At 43.6% G+C, this 20,323-nt stretch overlaps 1 protein-coding gene across 4 annotated transcripts in view; it reads right to left on the bottom strand.

Moving 5' to 3' along the window:
* Window positions 1-20,323, bottom strand: part of LOC139229207 (phosphatidylinositol 4-phosphate 5-kinase type-1 gamma-like) — a 123,657-nt gene that overhangs the window by 66,723 nt on the left and 36,611 nt on the right. The window lies entirely within an intron of this gene.

Here is a 20,323-nt window from a genome sequence, read left to right as displayed (position 1 = left end):
ATTGACTTTAATCCAGGCTGACCCCAAGTACACATGTCCTGCATAGATGCAGCTCCATCCACATTAAAAATCGAGCTGTAAACAATGGCAACCCCCAGAGTGAGCTACTGTATGGACTATAGTGCAGAGACAGAGCTGCTGGGAATGTATGTCCTGCAAAATGCAAACATGCATTTCACTTAGTCTGCATTCACTATGAAACTTCGGCAGTGTGGCCAACATTACTATATGGGTAGAGCTGCAGAACACTAAAGGGCAAAAAATGTTAGTGGGAGTTGTGTACAGACCTCCAAACAGTAGTGGTGATGTTGGGGAGGGCATCAAACAGGAAATTAGGGGTGCATGCAATAAAGGTGCAGCAGTTATCATGGGTAACTTTAATATGCATATAGATTGGGCTAACCAAACTGGAAGCAATACGGTGGAGGAGGATTTCCTGGAGTGCATAAGGGATGGTTTTCTAGACCAATATGTCGAGGAACCAACTAGGGGGAAGGCCATCTTAGACTGGGTGTTGTGTAATGGGAGAGGATTAATTAGCAATCTCGTTGTGTGAGGCCCCTTGGGGAAGAGTGACCATAATATGGTAGAATTCTACATTAGGATGGAGAATGAAACAGAGACCATGGTCTAGAACTTAAAGGGTAACTTTGAAGGTATGAGGCATAAATTGGCTAGGATAGACTGGCGAATGATACTTAAGGGGTTGACAGTGATGGTCAATGGCAGACATTTAGAGACCGCATGGATGAACTACAACAATTGTACATCCCTGTCTGGCGTAAAAATAAAAAAGGGAAGGTGGCTCAACCGTGGCTATCAAGGGAAATCAGGGATAGTATTAAAGCCAAGGAAGTGGCATACAAATTGGCCAGAAATAGCAGCGAACCCGGGGACGGAGAAATTTAGAACTCAGCAGAGGAGGACAAAGGGTTTGATTAGGGCAGGGAAAATAGAGTACGAGAGGAAGCTTGCAGGGAACATTAAAATGGACTGCAAAAGCTTCGATAGATATGTAAAGAGAAAAAGGTTAGTAAAGACAAAAGTCAGAATCAGGGGAAGTCATAACGGGGAACAAAGAAATGGCAGACCAATTGAACAAGTACTTTCGGTATTCATTAAGGAGGACACAAACAACCTTCCGGATATAAAAGGGGTCAGAGGGTCTAGTAAGAAGGAGGAACTGAGGGAAATCCTTATTAGTTGGGAAATTGTGTTGGGGAAATTGATGGGATTGAAGGCCGATAAATCCCCAGAGTCTGATGGTCTGCATCCCAGAGTACTTAAGGTGGTGGCCATGGAAATAGCGGATGCATTGACGGTCATTTTCCAACATTCCATAGACTCTGGATCAGTTCCTATGGAGTGGAGGATAGCCAATGTAACCCCACTTTTTAAAAAAGGAGGAAGAGAGAAAACAGGGAATTATAGACCAGTCAGCCTGACATCGGTAGTGGGTAAAATGATGGAATTAATTATTAAGGATGTCATAGCAGCGCATTTGGAAAGAGGTGACATGATAGGTCCAAGTCAGCATGGATTTGTGAAAGGGAAATCATGCTTGACAAATCTTCTGGAATTTTTTGAGGATGTTTCCAGTAGAGTGGACAAGGAAGAACCAGTTGATGTGGTGTATTTGGACTTTCAGAAGGCTTTCGACAAGGTCCCACACAAGAGATTAATGTGCAAAGTTAAAGCACATGGGATTGGGGGTAGTGTGCTGACGTGGATTGAGAACAGGTTGGCAGACAGGAAGCAAAGAGTAGGAGTAAATGGGTACTTTTCAGAATGGCAGGCAGTGACTCGTGGGGTACCGCAAGGTTCTGTGCTGGGGCCCCAGCTGTTTACATTGTACATTAATGATTTAGACGAGGGGATTAAATGTAGTATCTCCAAATTTGCGGATGACACTAAGTTGGTGGCAATGTGAGATGCGAGGAGGATGCTATGAGGCTGCAGAGTGACTTGGTTAGGTGAGTGGGCAAATGCATGGCAGATGAAGTATAATGTGGATAAATGTGAGGTTATCCACTTTGGTGGTAAAAACAGAGAGACAGACTATTATCTGAAAGGTGACAGATTAGGAAATGGGGAGGTGCAACGAGACCTGGGTGTCATGGTACATCAGTCATTGAAGGTTGGCATGCAGGTACAGCAGGCGGTTAAGAAAGCAAATGGCATATTGGCCTTCATAGCGAGGGGATTTGAGTACAGGGGCAGGGAGGTGTTACTACAGTTGTACAGGGCTTTGGTGAGACCACACCTGGAGTATTGTGTACAGTTTTGGTCTCCTAACTTGAGGAAGGACATTCTTGCTATTGAGGGAGTGCAGCGAAGGTTCACCAGATTGATTCCCGGGATGGCGGGACTGAGATATCAAGAAAGACTGGATCGACTGGGCTTGTATTCACTGGAGTTCAGAAGAATGAGGGGATCTCACAGAAACGTTAAAATTCTGACGGGTTTAGACAGGTTAAATGCAGGAAGAATGTTCCCAATGTTGGGGAAGTCCAGAACCAGGGGTCACAGTCTAAGGATACGGGGTAAGCCATTTAGGACCGAGATGAGGAGAAACTTTTTCACCTAGAGAGTGGTGAACCTGTGGAATTCTCTACCACAGAAAGTTGTTGAGGCCAATTCACTAAATATATTCAAAGAGGAGTTAGATGTAGTCCTTACTACTAGGGGGATCAAGGGGTATGGCAAGAAAGCAGGAATGGGGTACTGAAGTTGCATGTTCAGCCATGAACTCATTGAATGGCGGTGCAGGCTAGAAGGGCCGAATGGCCTATTCCAGCATCTATTTTCTATGTTTCTATGTTTACCGATTTATAAACACACACTTTCTACCTTTTACATTATCCAATTTCTTTTTTTTTAATGTTTTGCAAAACATGAAGTTTACCAACCATTTTTTTCCCTTTGGCTTCAATAAAGCCAAGCTAACATTCTATTATTGTAAGTTTGGAAAGTTTCTGGTGACAGATTGTTCATCTTTGTTCTGCAGGGTTTCTTTTGTTGATACGCTGATTTCTGAGATTACCATCAAGTTAAGCACTGTAAGCCCCCTAGATGCAGATCAAGCATTGCATGTGACTAGGCATGTTGGATCATTTAAAGAGCCTATCTACATATCTGTTGAGATGGCCACCTTCTTAATATTAATTAGCTGAATATTCACAAGCATTTGTCCTCATCAATTACAAGTGGTGTAATGCCATTCATTCTTCAACCAATAATGTTGTAGCTCCATCTCCAATGCTTAAGTGTAAGCTGTGGCTCAGTGGGTAGCACTCTCGCCTCAGAGTCAGAAGGTTGTGGGTTCAAGCCCTACTCCAGGGACTTGATAAATCTAGGCTAACACTCCAGTACAGTGCTGAGGGAGTGCTTCACTGTCAGAGGTGCCATCTTTTGGATGAGATGTTAAACATCTGCTCTCTCAGGTGGACATAAAAGATCCCATGACATTATTTTGAAGAGGATCAGGAGACTTATCCCTGGTGTCCTGGCCAATATTCATCCCTCAATCAGCGTAACAAAAAACGATTATCTGGTCATTGTCACACTGCTGTTTGTGGGAGCTTGCGGTGCGCACATTGGCTGCCGCGTTTCCCACTTTACAACAGTGACTACACTTCAAAAAGTACTTCATTGGCTGTAAAGCACTTTGAGACAGCTGGTGCTCATGAAAAGCGTTAAATAAATGTATGTCTTTCTTTTTTTCTTTATACCTTAATTTATGGTGTTATTTAGATGAAACACAACATAATATACAACAAAAAAAAGCTCAGCGGATTTATCCTCGAATATTTCAGCAATAGAAACCAAGCAGGTCCCAAGTTCAGTCTCAGGTCAGTCCCAAGATAGCTGGGCCAGCAGTAGGGGCACAACAAGTGTCCTCAACAATCCCTCATATTGGGAAGTCGAAAGTCAGCCAAAGCACCAATTCCTAATCAATAACTCCTGTGGAAAGTGAATATATGTGGACTTCAATGAGAATGGATTGTCTGAGATGGCCCTCATGAACAAACAATCAGCCAAAGTACTCGCCTACCTTGTTGCCCCAGTGTTCTACCCCTAAAAAGAGATGGCCCACCCTCACTGGCAACACAATCCACTGCCCGTCCACTCAGCAGATGCCAGCCCGCTGTTTGCAAGCCCAGTCAGAAGCCTTGCAACCTCTCGGCCTTGTCCAACAATGAACCACATTAGACTTGATCAGTCCGCGGCATAAGCCCACCACTTTCCAGTCTTCGTCCTCCAGACGTTTTTCGGCAACATGCAGCCTCTTTGCTCAAAACCAACTCCCCAAGCAGTATTTCAGCCTTGAAAATACCCCCGTCCCCCACCAAACTAAGCAATACTCCTGGCCTATTGCAACCGCCCGCCCCCCCCACCCCCACCCCCCACCAAGTAGTATTTCAAGCCTTGCCCCTCTACACTGAACAGGGAAATTGGCCCGGATCCACTTTTAACTTTACTGAAACCAAGGAAAATGTATTCAATGGTGCATCTTGCCCCCAACTGAGGAGAAAATCATCCTGGGTCTTCCACCCCTCCTCCCCACCCAACTGAGCAAATAAACTGTCCCAAGCCCACTGCCATCTCCTCCACAAAGCATCAAAAAGGGTCCTCAGAAACTATTTAGCCCCATCATTTATCACCCCAACATCCTCCACCCCTCCTCCCTCTCCTGACCCCACCCCATTCACCTCCTCTCCCAATGTCCTTACCCCTTACTAGCTCCCTCTGCCCTCCCTGTCCCAAGCCATCCTCCTCTCTACTGCCCCCTCTCATTCACCCTTTTCTCAATGTCGAAGTTCATGCATGAATAATGATCACTTGGGCAAAGTACTTGACAGCATGGGCTTCCGTGGATCTTTACCTCAATGAGGAGTCTACAACTTTCAAGAGAAAAGAAACTTGCAGAGGAAAAAAAAATTGGGTATTGAAATTATATAAGAAACTAGCTGAGAGGGACAGTGGAGGCATTTTGCATCAATCTGAAGAACTGAATCATTAACAGACTTTTTCCCCTGAATGTGTTAATTCAGCATTTTGGAAATGACAAGCTGAATTTGGGTAGCATTTGATTCCCGACTGCCTTTACGCTAATCTGCTTTAAGAATTACAAAGTTACATTATATTAAATTCAAAAGGACATATGAAGTCGAACACAAACTTAAGATTAGCCACAGGATTGACGTCAATTGAATCAAGCTCCAAAACTTAATTAGCATCAATATTGATAGCAGGGCAAGGAACTACAGCCTTAGTTTGCTCCAGTTGTATTTTCTGAAAGCTGCAGCCCAGATAATTGTTAAATACTGTACATCATTTCCACAAGCACAGAAACTGGCAGAATTGATTCCTTCTCCGCTTGAAATGTCAGCAGATTGTGTAACCGATTTGCTATGAATTGACCTGCACAGAACATCACTGCCCTATTTCTAAGCAGCTCTCAGCAAAAATAAACCTCTTCTTGTACCACGTAAAACCGGCTTATCTGTCACGAGGCAAGACATAAACAGCAGTGTTCTGACTGCAAAGTACCCAACTACACAGGGGCACAACAGAGAACTACAGATAACTGCAGTTTTTGATTTGGAGGTGTTACCCAAAATATTTTCAATCTGCCAGTTCTTCGGTGAAGTACTGAAAGTTTTAAACCAGGCAAATCACAATTAGACCAGGGTTTCTCCAAGATCATGGAGCTTTTGCTCAGAATGTTTGATAAATTTCAATACTGTACTAGGAAAATTTGCTGAACGCGCATTTTAATGTATCTATTATATATTAAACTCACTGAGTGGGTCGCAACATTCCATTTCAAAACGCACTGAAAACTCCTCCGTTAGGCTCCATCTATGGCAAAACGCATTTAAAGCAGTGTCAAAAATTAGATGTAGTACCAGCTATACATTGCAGGTGGTGCTGTGATAGGGTTTGTCAATGTTGTACATATAGGCCCCAAGTTTCCATACGCGGCAAAACAGGCGCCCCTCCGAGCTGGGCGCCCGTTTTTCGCGCCAAAAACGGCGCCTGAAAAAAAACACGCTATTCTTGAGCGCTTTGCAGCTCGATGTCAGCTTGGCGGGGCGCCCAGGGGGCGGGGCCTACCACTCGCGCCAATTTTGTAAGTAGGAGGGGGCGGGTACCATTTAAATGAGTTTTTTTCATGCCGGCAACCCTGCGCGTGCGCGTTGGAGCATTCGCGCACGCGCAGTGTGAAGGAAACATTGGCACTCGGCCATTTTTGTAGTTCTATGTCGCTGTTTAATTTTTTAAAATTTTTTTAATAAAACCACATTGCCCTTCCATGATCAGCACTGAGGCTTCTTGCAGCAGTGAGAAGGCTGCAGGAAGCCTCAGAAGTTGAGGCAGCCGTTTCCCGACGGGCTCGACCGGGGGACCTCCCCCCCCCCCCTGCCGTTGGGAATGGCTGCCTCAACTTCTGAGGCTTTCTGCAGCCTTCTCACTGCCTCCCCCCCGCTGCCGTCGGTCGGGCCCTCACTGCCTCCCCCCCGCTGCCGTCGGGAACGGCTGCTGCCGACGTTTGGGCCCTCACTGCCTCCTGCCCCCCCCCCCCTCCCCCGCCGTCGGGAACGGCTGCCTCCTCACTGCCTCCCGCCCCCCTGCCGTCGGGAACGGCTGCCTCAACTTGTGAGGCTTCCTGCAGCCTTCTCCCTGCCTGAAGCACTTTCACACAGGTAGGAACATGGTTTATTTAATCTTTTCTTTGCTTATAAATTTTTATTCAGGTTGGAATTATTTGTATAATATTTGTATAAGTATAACTAAGGATTTATTGTAGAATGTAATGACTTCCCTCCCCCCACCTCGTTCCGGACGCCTAATTTGTAACCTGCGCCTGATTTTTTAATGTGTCGACAAGGTTTTTTCAGGCCTATAAAAATCTTCACTTGCTCCATTCTAAGTTAGTTTGGAGTACGTTTTCACTGTGGAAACTTTCAAATCAGGCGTCAGTGGCCGGACACGCCCCCTTTTGAAAAAAAATTCTGTTCAAAACTGAAACTGTTCTACATGACTAGAACTGCAGAAAACTTAAATGTGGAGAATTGCGATTTCTAAGATACTCCGTTCTCCACCAGTTGCTCCTAAAAATCAGGAGCAAATCATGTGGAAACTTGGGGCCATAATGTTAGCTGGTAAAAAAATACTGTTAAGTAGTATCTTGAAAATTAATACATTGGTTATAAAAAATACAGTCTGCAGGAACTGAGTTCAGGCTACTGAGCAACATTGTGAAACAGCCTGTTTCTGTGCATTCTATGTACTTCTCTGTAACCTAAATTAGAGGCTCTATTGTGGGAGCCAGCAGCCATGTTTGGTATAGATAAGTAAAGAAAGGTAAGCTAATATATTTTAAAAGTATTGAAAAAATTGTCCCACTACAGCTCTCCCAGACTTCCTTTCATCATGTTGGCTGACTATTATCCTCAGCCTACTTTCAGAAAAGCACATCCCAAATAACCTGCCTAAGCCATAACCCCACCGGTCCCACAATCTCTCGACTGTCCTCTCCCACTAGCTCACCTTGTTGCTGTGTTCTGCATCCAAAACGAGATGACCCACCCTCACTGGCAACCCAATTCACTGCCCTTCCACTCAGCAGATGCCAGCCCGCTGCTTGCATACTCATTCAGTAGCCACCCAATTTCTCAGCCTTGCCTAACAACCAACCACAATGGATTTTGTCCGTCCGCGCACAAGCCCACCTCTTTCCACAGATTTCGTCCTCTAGATGCCTTTCATTGATATTTAGCCTGTTTATTCAAAACAACCTCCCAAGCAGCATTTCGGCCTTGCACGCACCCCTGCCTGTCCCGGCTGCGCTCCCGCCCCCCACCACCGGCATCCCACCCGAGCAGTATTTTGAGCCTTATCCCCTCGAAATGGAGCAGGGAAATTGGCCCAGGCCCACTCTTAACTCCACTGAAATGTCAATGGTGCACCTCCCCCCCACCGAGGAGAAAAATCATCCTTGGCCTTCGGCACCCAGCCCCCAACTGAGCAAATAAATTGTCCCAAGCCCACAGTCCCCTCCTCCACACAGCGTCAAGATGGGCCTTCAAAAATTATTTAACCCCATCATTTATCCAAACATCCCCCACTCTCTCCCTTTCCTGACCACACCCCTTCCACCTCCTCTCCCTAATGTCCTTACGCTCTACTCGTTCCCTCTGCATCCCCTAACGCATCCTCCTCTCTACTGCCCCTTCTGCCTTTCTCCTGCTTCCCACTCTCTATCTCTATCTCTCCAAACTGCCACCTCTTTCCTTCTCCCTCCTCTCTCCCCATCCATTACCTCTTCCATTCCCCCACACCTCTAACTCCGCTTCACGTGAATACTGCACTTGGACTTGACGGTCCTTGTACAACGTCATGGGAGATAAACCCCTAGACACAAAATTTATACCAATTAGTTCTACGCTTATATTTGTAATCGTCAAATAATACAAAATGTTGTATTATTAAATAGTCCAAAGTGCCCCGATCCTCATCGGAACAAATATTATTCAGTAATTCCAGGGTTGTTGTCTCCATGACCATTGCCATAAGTCCATTCATAACCATTTCCGACATAATGCCAAAAGCCTACATTATTCCCACTACTCTGTTCAACTGCAGCCACTTTTTGGTCAGCAAGACGAAAGCGGAGGTTTCAGACCAAAACATACCTGGAACAAAGCTTCCTTACTGTTTATAATGATCCATAATTTGCTGTCAATACAACGGCGAGGCTAATCGTTCTTGCGTTATTTATGCATAAATGCCACAGCAACTTCAGGCAAGGGTAGATCCACGTTAAACGTGGAAATTCAAAACTTGCTGTCGTAGTTGTGCTACTCTGCCGTCAGCTTCAGGAAAATAGCATCTCGCTGCTTGATTCACCTTTGAACAGCGTGAACCTGCTGTACATGCACGGTAGATGCGAACAAAACCCGCCACGGAAAATTACAGCTGGTCTAAAGTGACAAGGGAGCCATTTGAGTTCCGCCCATATTTAATGAAGGATTAGCTGTCAGAGATTCTTCTAATGATGCGCTAAGTGTTAATTATTTCCAATGTACCTCTCTGGCACTAAAAATTAACTATTACAAATGTGGAGTCTCATTTCATCAGGAATTAATTGCTGTTAAATTTTATGTTTAAAAAAAAAACCAAGAAAATATTTTAAAATTTTTCCTTTGTCTCTTTTACTCTCTATTAATCCAATCTTTCTTTTCCATTCTTTATTTCTCTCTGTACCTTTCGGCACAGAATTTACCCACGCTACACTTGAGTCTCCGTTTTTGCGCTGCTTACTTCACAATCCTTCAATCTGATTGGATAAGGAAATACACAGTTGCTTGCCCTGTTCACTTCGATCCCACATGCCCGGATTCCCTCAGAGTCATCATCAGCTCCAGCAACTTCCAGCGCAAAATATCGTTGAGATTAAACAGGTAAGTCTAACTAACAGTGGATGCCGTTCGTTGCCCTGCTACAGCAAACTATGGGTGATTTGTCTAATTCACTGCCACTTCTCTTCCAGGATGTCAGCTCCAACAAAGGGTCCGCACCCAAAATGTCAACTCCTCTGTTCTTTCCACAGATGCCGCCTGACCTGCCGAGTGCTTCCAGCATTTTCTTTTGTTGGTTCAGGTTTCCAGCATCTGCAGTTTTTTGCTTTTTGTTTAGTACGGATTTTTTTGATTATAGTACAATAGAAACTGGTAATGGGAATAGCACTCACGGCAAGCAAAATGCTTCCTTTATCAAAATATAATATATACCAATGCCCGGAGAACACATACTCTTCACCTCTGGCCCTCAGCAGACTTTCTGCTCCAGACATTTCTGGGCATTCAACCATGGCCCATCCAACATTGGGATTTCAGAGGGCTGAGATCCAGCAGTCCAGCAAGAAAAAGCAAGGCCTAGACTTCTTTCAGTGCTGAGGGAGCGCTGCACTGTCAAAGGTGCCGTCTTTCGGATGAGATGTTAAAACAAGGCTCCCATCTGCTCTCTCAAGTGGACGTAAAAGATCCCATGACACTATTTCGAAGAGAAGCCGGGGAGTTATCCCCAGTGTCCTGACCGATATTTATCCCTCAATCAACATCACTAAAACTGATTATCTGGTCATTATCACATTGCTGTTTGTGGGAGCTTGCTTGTGCGCAAATTGGCTGCCGCGTTTCCCACATTACAACAATGACTAAACTCCAAAAGTACTTCATTGGCTGTAAAGCGCTTTGAGACGTCTGGTAGTCATGAAAGGCACTATATAAATCCAAGTCTTTCTTTCTTACATCTCGGGTACTTCCCTATGTTTGACCAACTACATTTCCGCTATTCTGTCTCTCTTCAAAATGGAAAGAAGAGTTGGAATGGGAGAAACGACAAAAAAGTGTAAGTGAACCTAGACTGTTGTTTATTGTGTCTTACTGCAAGGGTGCTGTTAGTTACCACAGAGAACCTGGTTGCTTTCCTCAATCAAACTGCACAGAAAATTAAAACAAAGTGTGACAAAGAAAAAGAAACATAGAACATAGAAACATAGAAACATAGAAAATAGGTGCAGGAGTAGGCCATTCAGCCCTTCTAGCCTGCACCGCCATTCAATGAGTTCATGGCTGAACATGCAACTTCAGTACCCCATTCCTGCTTTCTCGCCATACCCCTTGATCCCCCTAGTAGTAAGGACTTCATCTAAGTCCTTTTTGAATATATTTAGTGAATTGGCCTCAACAACTTACTGTGGTAGAGAATTCCACAGGTTCACCACTCTCTGGGTGAAGAAGTTTCTCCTCATCTCGGTCCTAAATGGTTTACCCCTTATCCTTAGACTGTGTCCCCTGGTTCTGGACTTCCCCAACATTGGGAACATTCTTCCTGCATCTAATCTGTCTAACCCCGTCAGAATTTTAAACGTTTCTATGAGGACCCCTCTCATTCTTTTGAACTCCAGTGAATACAAGTGAACTCCAGTGAATACAATGCTGGATTCTCCAAAGTAAGAGACTGTGTCAAGTTCCAGGTCTGAAAGGTCCTTTTCAACTTTGATGTTGTAGCAGAGGATTTACAAAAAAAGTATTACCACATAGTTCATGGATTAACTCAAACATTCGGTACAACTGGCAGTCGCTCTGTAGCCCGCTGTTTACAACTCAAACCATTTACCTCCTTCAAAAGTACAAACCAAAACTATACTTCTATAAAGCTGTATTTAAAAACTCACCGCTACAGTTCTACCCTTTACACTAATACTGTGGAGATTTTTGGTACTAGGAACAATACACTGCTTGATCAATAGGACTGAATTACTCTGATACATTAATATTTGCATGTAACACAAGATATGGCAACTTATACAGGTGTAAAATAATTTAATTATCCAGGTCACGCAATGAAACTTAGCTGGATAGCAGTAAGACTGCAAATATAGGACATGGGGAGCGAGAGTTCACCAACATGAGCCGTCTGAAGCACAGAAGCCAACAAACATCTTGACTTAAAAAGACCCAAAAGCAAACATTGCAGGACCACTGTACAAGGGAGCGAAGGGTACACGAAGCAAAAGATAATTTGTCAGGATGGGATGAGGAGAGGAAACATACCAATTTCTTGATGGAATTTTTAGGATATTCGAAGTTGAGAGAGAGGTCATTTTGGAACAGAGCTATTAAATGTGAGGGCATAATGATGGAAATTCACAGTATTGGACTATCTCAAATGGATCAATATTTTTATATTACGTAAATAAGTAGTAAATACAACAGGGATTACTGTATAAAAATGTCAATACATTGTCTACATAGATGTTCTATGATTCTACAAAATGATTTGTTCAGGAGAGTTTTTGATCTGTAAGGACTGTGTATTGAAAGGAATTGAATGAATGGCAGGCAGTGATTAGTGGGGTACCGCAAGGTTCTGTGCTGGGGCCCCAGTTGTTTACACTGTACATTAATGATTTAGATGAGGGGATTAAATGTAGTATTTCCAAATTTGCGGATGACACTAAGTTGGGTGGCAGTGTGAGCTGCGAGGAGGATGCTGTGAGGCTGCAGAGCGACTTGGATAGGTTAGGTGAGTGGGCAAATGCATGGCAGATGAAGTATAATGTGGATAAATGTGAGGTTATCCGCTTTGGTGGTAAAAACAGAGAGACAGACTATTATCTGAATGGTGACAGATTAGGAAAAGGGGAGGTGCAAAGAGACCTGGGTGTCATGGTACATCAGTCATTGAAGGTTGGCATGCAGGTGCAGCAGGCGGTTAAGAAAGCAAATGGCATGTTGGCCTTCATAGCAAGGGGATTTGAGTACAGGGGCAGGGAGGTGTTGCTACAGTTGTACAGGGCATTGGTGAGGCCACACCTGGAGTATTGTGTACAGTTTTGGTCTCCTAACCTGAGGAAGGACATTCTTGCTATTGAGGGAGTGCAGCGAAGGTTCACCAGACTGATTCCCGGGATGGCGGGACTGACCTATCAAGAAAGACTGGATCAACTGGGCTTGTATTCACTGGAGTTCAGAAGAATGAGAGGGGACCTCATAGAAACATTTAAAATTCTGACGGGGTTAGACAGGTTAGATGCAGGAAGAATGTTCCCAATGTTGGGGAAGTCCAGAACCAGAGGTCACAGTCTAAGGATAAGGGGTAAGCCATTTAGGACCGAGATGCGGAGGAACTTCTTCACCCAGAGAGTGGTGAACCTGTGGAATTCTCTACCACAGAAAGTTGTTGAGGCCAATTCACTAAATATATTCAAAAAGGAGTTAGATGAGGTCCTTACTACTAGGGGGAATCAAGGGGTATGGCGAGAAAGCAGGAATGGGGTACTGAAGTTGAATGTTCAGCCATGAACTCATTGAATGGCGGTGCAGGCTAGAAGGGCCGAATGGCCTACTCCTGCACCTATTTTCTATGTTTCTATGAATCCTTTCAGTGCAGTTCCTGTGTACATTATTGCAAAATAGGTCAAATGAAATCTGTCTGGTCAGAAGAAAATATCATAGAAAAAAAGTGTTACAGCTACAAATCAAAACATCTGAATTTAGTTTTAAAACTCTGATTTTGCTTTTTAAAAGTACAATAACTTGCATTTATATTGGGCCTTTAGCATTAAATAAAATATATTTAAATGCTTCACAAAAGCGAGCAGGAGCAAGTTCTAAGCCTTTTCAAGAGACTTGGGAGCTGGCCAAAATCAAGAGATATATTTTAGAATGCTCTGTAAAGTGGGGAGGGAGTTAGAGAGGCACAGTCGTTGGGAAGAGAGCTCCAAAGAATAGGGTTGAGGTAGCTGAAGCTTCTACCTCAAAAGATGGAGCAGAGGGAGGGATGGAGGATCCACAGGAGGTCAGAGTCGTGTGCTGGAAGATGCAGTAGGGAACATAAACGTAGAGAATGTTCCTTATCCAGATTTAAAGTTTTACAAAACATCAGACCCTAAATTACTGATATTACATCTCATAGATTTGACAAAAATTAGCAATCACCAAAAACAAACACATTCGACATCCATCACAATTTGGCTCTTAAAAAGATTACAAACAAGAAATGAAAAAGATAAGCAACTGCAAAAGGAACTTCCTAGAATTGTAAACAATCATTTCTATAGATTTGATGCATCATCATCATCATCATCATAGGCAGTCCCTCGAAATCAAAGAAGACTTGCTTCCACTCCTAAAGTGAACAGTCCAACACGAGAGCCACAGACCCTGTCACAGGTGGAACAGATATTTGTCGGAGGAAGGGGGGAGTGGCACTGATTTACCACATGTTCCTTCCGCTGCCTGCGCAACTCCACCCCCAGATATATCCCACACCAGAGGTTTGCAGAAGGAATGTCAGGAAATAGTGGGTTAAAGTAGAAGGAAAGTCTAAGGGAGTATTTATTATTTAAATTACCCCCATTCTATATTTAAAAAGGGTTCAGGAAAATTAGTCACTTCCTAAAAAAAAAAAGATTTTTAAGTTGAAGTATGATGATGTCTCCTCTGCACAGCTCATTCCGCGTCACAAAGAGGGAAGACAAGCGACACTACCAGCTGGATGCTCTGCATACACAACCAGCACTCCGAAGGCCTAGACTTCTTTCAGTCCTGCCTGCATGTTACCACTACCCTCACCAAGTAAATTCCTCCAACAACCAATGGCCAGAATTCTCCAGCAGGTTTTATGAAGCGAGTACCCTCCCCACTCTGTCAATAATTTATATTGGTGGGTTGAAAGAAAAAATTGCCCCAAACCTGGTCACTACAAATCAGCTATTCATCAGCTAGTCATTGCAATGACACTGTATTAACTCACAGGCCAATGCAACCACATTAATTTGTGCCAGGAAAATAAACCAAAGGGAGGGGAAAGATTTTAAACTACAAACATGTAGTATACCAAATCTTTGTTCAGTATCAAGAATGTATTTCAACGTATAAATAGCCTGCACATTCCAAATTTCCATCTCTTTTACTCCCCACCCAGTCCAAGAAAAAACACCAAAAACAAGCCACTTACTCAGCCCTGAACATCTAATGTTGGTTGTTCCACCCAATGTTCTCCCCACATCCTTATTACTTCACTTAAAATAACAACAGCTAGACTACAACACGCTGCTTAAAACTCTTTTCGTTTTGCAGGTTTCTTTTCTGAAGTAGCCTTAGTACTATATAATTTGGATACTTGAATTATTTATAAATAATGCAGTGTTTACAATTTACTATTCAAATAAAGACATACAATATAAAAGCAAGAAATATTGGATTTGTACAAGACCTCGGTGAAAGAAAAAGATACGAAAAAGAAAAAGAACTTGCATTTATATGGTGCCTTGCACATCCTCAGAACATCCCAAAGTGCTTCACAGCCAATGAATTACTGTTATGGATATAAATCCAGCTCGCCAATTTGTACACAACAAGGGCCCACAAACAGCAATGATGGAGTGCTGCTTTGTCAGAGATTTTAAACTGATGCCCCATCTGCCTGACCTGCTTGGGTGGATGTTAAAAATCCCACTGCACAATTTAAAGAAATAACTTGCAATTTATATATCACATTGGGATCTCCCAAAGTGCTTCACAGCCAATTAATTACTTTTGAAGTGCACTCATTGTTGCTATGGAGCCAATTTTTTTTTTAAACACAGCAAGATCCCACAAACAATGAGGTGTGTGGCCAGCTAATCTGTTTTTGGTGGTGCTGGTTGAGGGATAACTGTTGGCCAGGACACCAGGAGTTGCCCCCTGCTCTTCAAATCGTGCCAAGAGATCTGTTACATCCACCTGAACAGCCAGACAGGTCCTCAATTTAATGTGCGTCATCCAAAAGGCAATATCCCTGTCTATCACGTGGCAGCCTAGATTATGCACTCAAGTCCTGAAGTGGAACTTGAATCCACGACCTTCTAACCCAAGAGGCAAGAATGCTACAACTAAGCCACGCTCATAGACTGCAATTGGAGTAGTGCTTACAGTTTTGAGCCCCCATCATAAAGTTACAAAATCAATGGAGGGTGTGCTACATTGATTCACTAAGAGGTGCCAGCATTGAATGGTTACATTTATGAAGAGAGACATGGGAAATTAGTTTTTTTTTCCACCAAAGCTGAGAAAATTGAGGGGGTGACGTGATAAGATTATGATCAAATAAATAGTGATAGATTGTGTCCACTGGTCAGAAAGATGATAATGATGGGACACAAATTTAAGATAATCACAAACAGAATTAAAGAAGTTTAGAAAAAAAAGTCTTTAAACAGAAAATAGTTAGAATGTGTAATTCTCTGCCACAGGCCACTGATGAAGCAGAGTCCATAAATTCTCTAAAGATTATGGGAAGCAGACAGGAGAGTGGAAAGACTAGATGGCTCATATGGAGAAAAACACCAACAGACTTGATGAGCTGAATGACCGGTTTCTGTGATGGACACTTCCACAAATACATTGCAAGAATGTTAAAAGCCACCTGATGGCTCAAAATGAATCACCCAGTGTAGCACTGAAATCATACAGACCAGAAGGAACTAGGTTTGATCTATTTCTGTACTGCCTTACCTAAACACTGCTGGGTAGTCGACTCAAATCTTGGGCTATAGGCTGTGGTGAGGAATATCAGCAATGGTTGCTATACAGGATTGCTAGCCTGCAGGATCATACGTATGGACATCTGCTGACTTATCAGGGCAGCCCCCATGGCAATATTGGAATGAGGGTTGGTCGATGGGGATGGGGATATATAGGCCAGATGTTGTTCCTCATCCTTAATGAAAGAAAACCACCCTGCCTCCATTCACCCACTTGGCCAAGGTGCTGGAGAGTTGCCAGCGTCCGCAGGCACATACCCCTGCAGGAGGCTGTACCTTCAGAGAGAAGGGGGGGATATGGTGGGATCAAAGCACAAAGAAATTTGTCCAACAAATTAGAGCACTACTGTTCAGAATCATACAATAGTACAGCATAGGAGGCAACTTGGCCCATCGAGTCTGCACTGGCTTTTTCAAAGAGCAATCCAGTTAGTCCCACTCCTCCACTCTTTCCCTACATCCCTGCAAATTTTTCTCCAAGTATTTATCCAATTCTCTTTTGAAGGCTACTACTGAATCTGTATCCACCACCCTATCACGCAGTGCATTCCAAATCCTAACTATTTGTTGTGTAAGAAAGATTTTTCTCATGTCGCCTCTGGTTCTTTTGCCAATCACCTTAAATCTGTTATTACTGGTATCGACCCTTCAGCCATTGGGACCAGTTTCTCTTTATTTATTCTATCTAAGCTCATGATTTTATACACCTCTATCAAATCTCCTCTTAGCCTTCTCCAGCCTATCCGCATAACAGTAATCCCTCATCCCTGGAACCATTCTAGTAAATCTCTTCTGTGCCCGCACCAAAGCCTTCACATTCTTCCCAAAGTGTGGTGCCCAGAATTGGACATAATATTCAGCTGCAGTCGAACTAGTGTTTTATATAGGGTTAGCATAATTTCCTGGCTTTTGTACTCTATGCCTCTATGTATAAAGTCCATGTTTCCCTATGCTTTATTAACTGCTTTGTTAATCTGTCCTGCCACCTCCAAACATTTGTGCACAAATATCCCCAAGCTCTCTCTCTCTCTCTCCTTGCACCGCCTGCAAAATTGTACCATTTAGCATGTACTGTATTCTCCTCCTCCTTCCTACCAAAATGTATCACCTTACACTTTTCTGCGTTGAATTTCATCTGTCATGTGTCTGCCCATTCCACCAGCCTATTCAAGTCCTCTTGAAGTCTATGACTATCTTCCTCAGTGTTTACTACACTTCCAAGTTTTGTGTCATCTGCAGATTTCAAAATGGTGCCCGATACGCCCAAGTCCAAGTCATTAATGTATATCAAAAATAGCAGTGGCCCTGGTACTGAACTTTGGGGAACTCCACTGTATCTCTCTCTCCGGTCCGAGAAAACAGCGATTCACCGCAACTCTGTTTTCTATCCCTTAGCCAATATTGTATTCATGCCACTACTGCCCCTTATATCGCATGGGCTTCAATTTTGCCAGCAAGCCGAATACGTGATACTTTATCAAACACCGTTTGAAAGTCCATATACACATCATCAACTGCATTGCCCTCATCCACCCTTTTTGTTACTTAATCAAGTTAGTCAAACATAATTTTCCTTTAACAAATCTGTGCTTTATTAGTCCATTCTTATCCAAATGGCTGATGATTTGCTGCCGGATTATTGTTTCTAAAAGCTTCTCCACCAACAATGTTAAACTGACTGGTCTGTAACTGCCAGGTTTATCCTTCTCTTTTTTGAACAAGATGTAACATTTTCATTCCTCCAGTCCTATTGCACCACCCCTGTATCTAGGGAGAATTAGAACATTGTGGCCAGCCCCTCTGCAATTTCTACCCTTACTTCCCTCAGCAACCTAAAATGCATCCCAACTGAACCAGGTGACTTAAGTACCAACAGCCTTCCTGGTACCCCTCTGTCTATTTTTAATCTCAGCCAGTATCCCGGCAACCTCCTGGTTTACCATTGCATTGGTAAAGTACTCTTCCTTGGTAAACACCAATTTGGTACCTCAGCCATGTCTTCTGTCTTCACAAATAGATCTCCATTTCGGTCTGTATTCGGCCCCACCACTCCTCCAACAACTCTTTTGCCGTTTATTAGCTTTATAACGGAGACGCTAGGATCCTAAGATCCTAACTACTAATAATGCTATGGTTTTGATAGCAGAATATAATTGGAGCCGATTGTTCTAAACACTATGCACTTCTTATCACTACAAAACAGAAAAAAAACCTTCAATGGTATGATCAATGCTCCTGCCATTGTTAGAAATTTGCTGCCAAAGGCACACCTCAGATCAAGGTTTACTGGACATAGCTACATGAAAAATTGTGCCAGCTAAACTTATCTTCTTTGTAAATTAATTACAAGCAACTTCTCTTGTTGCTCACTACTGTAAAATAATTCATTCTAATCTCGACTGAGTTGTAATTAACCAGATATTTTCTCTAGCAACAAATTCTATAAATAAAATTAAATAGAATCTTTATAAATACAGTGCTCCAGGCCGTCTCATTGAGTGCTTTTGAGAGCAGGGCAATCTAATTGAATGGTGGAAAAGGCTCGAGGGGCTGAATGGCCTGCTAAGGTTCCTTTATTCCCTCCATTTCCCCACCCTCTCCTCAAACACAAGCATTTCAACAGTAGAAACAATAAAACTACATCCAGCCAAGGAACAACTAGTTCGGGGTCTTACAAAATGGACCAAGGAAATAAGACCATCTTGACATTTATCAACTTGTCCCAAACCAGCAACTTAAATTCTATTCCTAAACATGCTCTGAAACAGAAACAAACAAAAAATCTACATTAATTTATTTCAAAAATTATACAAACTTAACATTACACTTGGTGTGAAGATAAAGATAAACAAGTCAAGAGTGATGCAGGATTTTAAAAAGTACTGTTTGTTGAAAGTACTCTCCGTCATTTACCATAATGTCACTCTTCAATATACTACGGAGCTCCAATTTTCCACCTCAATTTGCTTTTGCCCTGAAGGTGCTGGATTATGGTACGGTTCCACAAATGCCAGCATTCCTCCAGGACCTCATCTAAGTGACCTTTCTACATGTAACCTCAGTCTATTCAACCATGAAGGACGTCACAGCCAAACCTGAGCATATCCACAATTCCTCCACCAGGAATCAGCAGGCAGTGATCAGGAGCAGAAACCCAGGCTAAATATCCGACACCCTGCCCCAGTCTAGTCATCAACTGCAGTCCCTCGGAATCGAGGAAGACTTGCTTCTACTCTTTTAAAAAAAGAGTCCTCAGGTGGCTGAACAATCCAATGCGAGAACCACAGCCCCTGTCACAGGTGGGACAGATAGTCTTTGAGGAAAAAGATGGGTGGGATTGGTTTACCACACGCTCTTTCCGCTGCTTGCACTTCATTTCTGCATGTTCTCGGCAATGAGACTCTAGGTGCACAGCGCCCTCCCGGATGCACTTCCTCCACTTAGGGCAGTCTTTGGCCAGGGACTCCCAGGTGTCAGTGGGGATGTTGCACTTTATCAGGGAGGCTTTGAGGGTGTCCTTGTAACGTTTCCCGTTTCCGCTGCCCACCTTTGGCTCGTTTGCAGTGAAGGAATTCCAAGTAGAGCGCTTGCTTTGGGAGTCTCGTGTCAGGCATGCGAACGATGTAGTCCGCCCAACGGAGCTGATCAAGTGTGGTCAGTGCTTTAATGTTGGGGATGTTGGCATGGTTGAGGACACTAACGTTGGTGCGTCTGTCCTCCCAGGAGATTTGCAGGATCTTGCGGAGACATCGTTGGTGATATTTCTCCAGCGCCTTTGAGGTAGCTACAGTACATGGCCCATGTCTCTGAGCCGCACAGGAGGGCGAGTATTACTACAGCCCTGTTGACCATGAGCTTGGTGACAGATTTGAGGGCCTGGTCTTCAAACACTCTTTTCCTCAGGCAGCCAAAGGCTGCACTGGAGGCGGTGTTGAATCTCGTCGTCAATGTCTACTCTTGTTGATAAGAGACTCCCGAGGGCGGGGACAGGTTGGTGGAGGACCTTTGTCTTACGGATGTTTAGCGTAAGGCCCATCTTTTCGTACACCTCAGTAAATACGTTGACTATGTCCTGGAGTTCAGCCTCTGTATGCGCGCAGACACAGGCGTCGTCCGCGTACTGCAGCTCGACGACAGAAGTTGGGGTGGTCTTGGAACTGGCCTGGAGACGACGAAGGTTGAACAGGTTCCCACTGTTTCTGTATTTTAGTTCCACTCCAG

The sequence above is a fragment of the Pristiophorus japonicus genome, chromosome 18, assembly GCF_044704955.1.
Source record: "Pristiophorus japonicus isolate sPriJap1 chromosome 18, sPriJap1.hap1, whole genome shotgun sequence".
Classification (NCBI taxonomy): Eukaryota; Metazoa; Chordata; class Chondrichthyes; family Pristiophoridae; genus Pristiophorus; species Pristiophorus japonicus.
The sequence above is the reverse complement of the archived record's forward strand: the minus strand, read 5'-3'. Positions and strand labels throughout refer to the sequence as shown.